An 8,320-nucleotide genomic window follows, 5' to 3' on the forward strand; every position below is an offset into this window, starting at 1 on the left:
ATTTATATTTTAATGAGCATGTAACTATCTCAAAACTCAGATCCATTGATCTCAAAAATAAATAAAGAGAAAATATTGTTCGAAATTTATTTTAATACCCATTAACATATAAATTTTAATGGCTGGTGAATAAGAAGGAGATGATGTACTCCAAGTTGGACTTATAAATTTTAATGAGCTTGGACTTATAAATTTTAATGAGCTTGTACCTGGTGAATAAGTAGTAGATGATGTATTTCAAGTTGGATGATGTAAATATATAATTTATTTTTATGGGCCCAGTGGAAAAATTTTAATGTTTAAAATTTTTTATTTTGATTTATTTTAAAGGTTATGATAAATTTTGTAATTTATGATGAAAAGACATTAAAAATATAGTTTTCACTCATCACACAGAAGACAATTGTTTTTCTTTTTGGAGATAAATAATCTCACTTGGGACAAGGAAGGAAAGAGGGGAGAAAATGTTAGGCAACATTGAAATCTAGGTACCTAGTTGGAGGCGTGCAAGGGAGGAGAATGAAGTTGTAAGTTTGTGGACCTACAATAGGATGTTGTTGAAAGAAGGCATGACACTTTCTATTGGGATATTCTTAAGTTAGTTAGATCCAGACAAATCCATGAGAAAGACTTGTGAGTGTTTGAGTTTGGTTTGGACTTGTGCAGTCTTGATGTCTTTGAAAAAACCTTGCTATGTTTATGTGAAAAAACTGTTCTCAGAGTGACAAGATGGCTAGGGCGAAATTTGGATGTAATGGAAAATCTCAATGGATGGGAGGAGTGGTCTTTCTCAGTTGTGAATTCCCTCGGAGTCTAACTCTAACGAATAGATACTCTATACTTCAAGCATTTTAGAACATAACCGCTATTCTAAATTGTAAATTTACATAAAGCCCTTATCTATATTTGAGAACAAAACTACTATTACAGATGGTAAATTTACATGAAATCTTTAATTGTATTTGAGAACAAAACTATTATTATGAATTGTAAGTTTACATGAAGGCTTTAACTGTATTCCAGAACATTTTTTATTTTTTATTTTTATTTTCGATTATAGATTATTATGAAATCCTTACCTGCGTTGATCAAAGACGGTTTTCTTTTTTGAAATTTCTGGTGTGAAAATGAAATAGAAACATGTGCAAGAATCTCATTGTTATCTAGTATGAGTTGCTAAAGCTCCTCATATGCTACACCAATGGAAATTTTAAGACATTTTTAAAGACAAAATAAATATTTTGTCTTAAAAGGTTACTTTTTATTTTAATTATTTTACATTAAATGTAATATCACAAGTTTGAGACAAAAATATTTTAAGACAAAAACAACTTAAGACAAATATATTTTAAGACAAACATGTACTAGAAATGTTCTCTGGTATCTGTAAACCTAGAAGTTATCGTTAGCTTCAGCATTAGACAATGCTAGTACGGATTTTTGCTCCACGTATCGTCGAGTATATAATGGGAGACCCCACTAGGGTGAAATCATTTTATCCTTAGGAAGCCAAATCAACCACCTTATGAGCATGATACACCGAACACAGCATTTGGGGGGATTTCTTGCTCGTACTTCCTGGTTCGCCAGGAAGTATTCTGCAGTACACGGTGCCTGGTAATCTTGTTTACCTAGATCATCCAGAGTAGTCATTTGATATTTTTGACTCATTAAACTTAAAAGATCATCCGAGCACTTGTCCTTTCGATCTCGTTTCCAATCGAAAGTGATATATTCATCTTTGTTTCTTTCTCAACTCTTTAAAAACGAAAGAACATCAGTCTTTTATGCATCTTAATAATCGATTTCCCACGATCCAAAACATCATGTTAGTCTTTTTGACCAAATCATGACTAACCTTAAAAGGACGTTTTAAAGCCTCGAAGTTACTAGCTTTTTCGACTAAGACAAGGTCATCATGGCTGAACCATCTGGTTCACCCAATTCCTCTTCCTCTCATCTGTTTGAAAGATTGTTTGACGAGTTGTTTCTTGAGTTACTAGAGTCACTTGAGGACCAAAATGTTGAACTCGTAATTGTTTTGGGTGTTCAACCATTTTCATCTCATCCTCCGCCTACTTTCGATTATGGGTCATCTGTTGATGTTGGCCCAGAATCTTCAGATAATCCCGTTCGAACTCCAGAGAACTCGTCGACCACTAATAGTTAGCTTGGACTGGTTATCTATCCTCCAAACCCTCTCTTTGACGTTGTTGAGATATCACTGCAACATCCTTACAGTCCGTATGACCAACCAGGTGTTCCTTTGGAACTATTCCCCTAGTACACGTTCGACCATTCGCTGTCATTTGTTTTCAGACATCGAACCTAAAGGCGATGCCCGAGTCACTTCTTCGGATGAGTCCAAAGTTTCTACCCCACACACTATTGAGGGGGAAGTATTGCAGTCACCGTTCCCTCCCGAGGGTCTCCCTTATTCAGAAAGTATTCCCGCCAGTTTGCCACTCGGCTATGTGTCTTTGGGACACATTTTTTTAGGCGCACCTAGTGCCTCATCACTCTACCATAATTCTGTTTGGGCGTCAGGCGTCAGGCCTATGTCAGGTCCGTTCGTCATGAACACGACTTCCCAACCACTTGTTACTTTTGTCCTGGTGCAACCCACCGTCCCGAACAATCTTGTATCATTGATCCCAGTAACACGTCAGTCTCAACCAATGGTTTCAAAGATTGTATCTGCCAGTTCTTCTGTCCCGTTAGTCAATGGCCAGATTGTGCCACCGCCTTAAGTGCAGAACCTGAATGTCTCTATGGTGTCAAGTGCCACTAATGTGAGCAGTTCACAAGCTCACATGATTGGTATAAACCATCCCTCTTCTGGTATTATTTACAACCCTGCTAACCCTACTGGATCAAGCAATGTTCAGTATCAGTAGCCCTATGGGGCTCAAGTTCAATACCAAAATCCTTACGTTCCATATGGGTCTCAAGGTTTGGATAATCAACCTTACACCCTCCAACATGGGAAATACATCCAGCCTGGCTACAACTACATTCAGTTTGGTAATTTCCCGGGCACTTTTCAAGTACCCTTGCGATAGCAAGGACAACTTTTGCCCCAACCAGGGCAACCTTTGTTGCAACAATGGCTTTCCAAGAAACAAAAAGGGCAGATTATCCCATAGTAAGGTCACCTGCAACAACTGCAAGGTCAGTCCTTTCAGCAGTCACATTAGGCCGCACAGCAGCAAATGCAATATGCTCTGCATACCTCTCAACCCATACCCTCGCAGGCCCAACCTCTACAGCCCCAGGGACAAATTTTGCAATCACAAGGTTAGCCCTTGCAATAGAAAAACCAACCCTGGCAACAACAATCCTTATATACATATCAGCAAGGTCAACCCTTGGAGGGACAGGGTCATGGTCAAATTCTACAACAGCAGGTGCAGAATCCTCTTATCTAGGGTCAACAGGTTTAGAATCCTACCGGCCAAGGGCTCTAGGTACAAAACCCCTATGTCCAAGGGCAACAAGTGTATCAACCTTATACCAAAGGACTGCAGGTCCAAAACCCTCTTGTTCAGGGACAACAGGCCCAACAACCCTATGTTCTAGGACAATAGGTCCCATACCCACATGTCCAAGGTCAATAGGCTCAACAGCCTTTTAACCCATATGTTGCCTATCAACAACCTATAAATGGACAATTTCAAGGTATTCAAGGTCTGAATCCTCCATTTGGTTAAGCTAATCTATAATGGGGGTAGCCTTAGATGCCATATGGCCAAAATCCCCCACTATGGGGTCAAAATCCTTATTAGCAGGAATGGGTTCCTCCTTATGGGCCCGCCTATTGGCCTCCTATGCCTTTTAACACTCAATTACCTTTCTTGGCTACACTTGAGCTATCGAATATATCGTGTCTTATGAATGATTTGATTCTTCATTCACCATACTGGCCTTTGGCGCCATCCAAGATACCAAGTGATTTCCCAAAGTTCTATGGAAAATCTAAATAAGATCCTCAGGCCCATGTGATGACATATCACCTCTGGTGCTTGTCGAACTCATACATGGATGATTCCATTCGTCTTCGTCTTTTCCAACGAACCCTCATGGGTGCTATAGCGAAATGGTACATCGAGCTATCTTGAAGTACTTTCCATGACTTCAATTCATTAGCCATGGCTTTCCTCATGCATTTTTAGCTACCTGTTCATTATGAAACTGCCACCTATTTGCTCACATCGCTTAAGCAAGACACTATGACAAACATCTCTAATGATATCCATGAATGGAAACATAGACGTTGTATGATCAAGTTCGAGATAGTTGATTAGTTGCTCACTGAATGGTTTACCAAATCATTCGTAGCCCAATTGCTCGTGATATATCTATGGGTGGATGCGTCACTTAAGAGCAAGCCATTGCCCATGCCCAGTACTTGGATTTCATTTACTCTCAGTATGGCACCTTATACCAATTGTTACCTAATGCTCCACAACCATCATCCGATCTCACGACATAAAAGTCACCAGATGTTCCTCCCGTTGATGGAGTTATTGGTTCAATATTCCAGACACCTGCTAAAACTTCTTCCAAACAGAAGTCAGTCTCAAATGTTTCTCCTAATAATTCATCTCAAAATCCGACAGGCCCTGGTAAAACCTCAAAGGTCCATGTTGTCCAGTCTACCATAGTGAATAAATCCTCAAAAGGAAAAAAGAAAGACAAAGGCAAAGCTAAAGCCGACACCCCGAAACAAGGTCCTCCCAAATCGTCTACTAGCGAATCTTCGCAACGGAAACCTAAATATCCCTACCTCATTTGCAAGGATGATTACTATACTAATGATTATCCACAATGATCCGAAGTTATCCGCCTCCTCAAAGCAACCCCTGCTATCCTTAAAAAGCCATTTCCATCTCAGTAGACTCAAATGGTAGATCAACCCCGATCTGCTTCCTTTGGATCTCAAGTGTTCTTGATGAGCATGCCCATTAATGTGGCTACCTGATCGAAAGATTATCAAACTCTAGCTCCAACAATTGGGAAAGAAAAGGATGTTGTTCCTTCTTCTTCCACTTGAGTTCTGGTCCTCTACAAATAGAGCACCCTAAACCTGATTCCACTACTCGGCCACCCTCTTGAGGAGTGCTGCAGAAATCCTCGTATAATCCCAACACTTGAGCTGCTCAACACTATAATATTGTTGAGGATTTGGCTCAAGCATCACCAGCCATGTTAGCTATCGTGCCCATCACAATGGAACTCTTTGTTGTCGGCTATCGGGGGCATCTATCCCACATATTCTAATTTGATCTATTGCGATATGGAGAACCATGTTCCATGACTCCCTCATCAGATTGCCTTTCTTTTTCAGGTAATCATTAACGAGAAGACCATCCACCACACTATCATAGACAAAGGTGCTTCCACCTACATCATGTCAACTGCATGTTGGAAGGCTATTGGTTCCCTTGCACTAAACTAGTCTCCGAATACTTTGGAAGCTTTCGATGGGCACGATTTGCAACCCTTCGGCGTCTTACCTAACCTTACCAACACCTTGGAAGGCAAGACAATGAAATTTGAAGTATAGATTGTTGATACCAACCTCAATTATAATGTTCTACTTGGCTGAAGGTGGACTCATGCCATGCATGTCGTGGCCTCCTCTTTGTTTTGCATGATCTATTTTCCCCATCAAGGGAAGATTGTCACCATCGATCAGGTGTCTTCTTTGCCTCTTCCTCCTCACATGGCAACGTTCCATACATCAAGCACTCTGGTGCTCTCTATGAGAGTGTGGGGGTAGGTCTCTTCCAATATTCTGCCTTAATGGGAATTTTTCCACTCCCACCTCCTCATGTGTCCTCTATCAACATGGTCTCGGTCAAATCTGATCCCTGGGTCATACCTGCACCAAATCTTGCTGATGCTTGGGGCGAGGTCATGCTGCTTAGTCCCGCTGAAGTCAATTACGTGGAAATTGTTTCGGCTTCGAACTCTGCAACTTCTGATTCTCATATGTTGAAGGCCTCTCTCGATATGTATTCTCAATCCCCTTGGCTTGGCGCTTTGGAATCATCCGATCCCTTAGCCGAGACCTTCCTCACCGATGAAGTTATCATGGAAATCATGTCTCTCAAGGAACCACCATGGATCAATACTGATCATCGCTCCTCGTTCATGCCTCTCTCGACGGTCATGCCTACCGCTTTCGAAGAGTCCTCTTCTCCATTTCCACCACCGAATGTTACTCATGAAGTATGGTCGGAAGGAAATTTGGGTAATATTACCCAAACGATATCGACTAACATTTCTATCAAACCCGGTGTCATTGAACATTTTCATATTGGGGTATCTTGTTCTTCAGATGAGATCAAGACATATACTCGTCTATTTCAGTAATTTCGTGATGTGTTTGCATGGTTTTGTGAATAAATGTCTGGCATCGATCCTAGAATTATTGTTGCTGTGGATTATTTCACGAAATGGGGCGAAGCGATGCCTACATATTGAGCAGATGGTAAGACGACGACTCAATTTCTTTTTAACAATGTTATTTCCAGGTTCAGTGTACCACAAGCCATTGTCACAAACCATGGTTCCCATTTCAGAGATTACATGATTGCAGAACTGACATATGCATTGGGCTTACACCACGATGGCTTGACCCCATATTACCCTCAGGCTAATGACCAAGTTGAAGCCGTGAACAAGGTTTTGGTCACCATGCTTCAACATACTATTGGGATGCACAAGTCAAATTGGCATCTCATGCTTTTTTCAGCTCTGTGGGCCTGCCGAACTTCAACCAAAGAGTATTGATATTTATATGATGTGTAATTCATTTTATGTTGAGTTAACATGCAATATTTAAAACGAGAATATATCAATTAAAAAAATTAGTGTAAGCTATAAATAAACATTTTCAATGTCCATATTAAATAACATAATTTTTTTACCAATTTTATATTAAAAAAATAAGATAGACTGTTTTATTGTTAATTATATTATCTCTTTTCATTGTGAGAGACATGTAATTTATTTCATTGATATATAATATTTAAAATATAACAATAACAAAAACTATTTAATGTGGGTCATAAATCAAATATTTCCATATGCATATTGAATAAAATATTTTAAAAACAAATTGATAGAGAGATAGGTCTTATTCCTTTAATAAGTTTTGGGGATTTGTAATTCCTTCCATATTTGATATGTAATTGCCATGTAACATTTTAATAATAATAATCCAATGTGTGTGTAAAGAAAGAGATATGTTTTCTATTACCAAATATGAAGGCCCATACATTAACATTTTTTATGTATATATCATATAAGATAAGTGAAAATAAATAATTTAGTATTCTTAAAATATTTTATTGGAGTCTTTTCAAAACGATTCATCTTAACATTAGATCTACTAAAGCCCTAGAATTCAGAAACATCTATGATAATATATATATATATATATATATATATATATATATATATATATATATATATATATATATATATATATATATATTTCATTTCCATATGTACAACTTGGGACAGTATAAAAATATTTAAGTTAAAAGATAATTAATCATGATCAATAATCAATAGAATAATGGATGGAATGCTATATATAGATTTTCATACCAAGGCAAGTTTAAAGCGAGAAATGTGAATTTAATGATGATGTGGTCATAAAGTAATTAAGATTTTTCCATTGATGAGTTTACCATTGATTGCTTAAGGCTTATGGGTCCATGGTATTGTTTATATCATGATATTTGATATAATGAAGGTAAAGCTTTTCAATAATACTTCAAGTTTAGGTTATTTAATGATATAAAATCACATTATAACACCCTTACCTCAAACTTGTTAGCTAATAGTATGTTTGGGCTTAGAGGCCCTCTCAAGCATATGGTAGAAAAGTTGTTAGTAATATTTCATTTAACATTTTGTCTTGATTAAATAATAATAATAATAATAATTATTATTATTATTATTATTATTATTTAACCAACGCAAAGTTCGGATCTACCAAGTGTTAAAAAAAATCAAATAAAGTAAAAAAATCTGAATTGATTTATAGAATAATAATTTATTAACTGAAAAAAATGGTTTAGAAATAAACTTTGTTGTACTTTCTAGTTCTTAAGATGGAGTATCCACAAGAAACTTTTGATAGAAACAATTTTCTCAATATGTTTTTAACCAAAAAGTACATACCAAGCCAAGTGTAAAAGGGGATGTTAAGTTAATATTGATTAAACGATAGAGTAATTAAAATAATCTTATACCTTCTTGGAAATAAAGTTGTAAATGTGCCCAGAATCTTTTCCCCAGGCGG

This window comes from Pinus tabuliformis, chromosome J, assembly GCF_031772625.1.
Source record: "Pinus tabuliformis cultivar Carrire ecotype Pingquan chromosome J, CPIR1, whole genome shotgun sequence".
In the NCBI taxonomy this organism is placed as follows: domain Eukaryota; kingdom Viridiplantae; phylum Streptophyta; class Pinopsida; order Pinales; family Pinaceae; genus Pinus; species Pinus tabuliformis.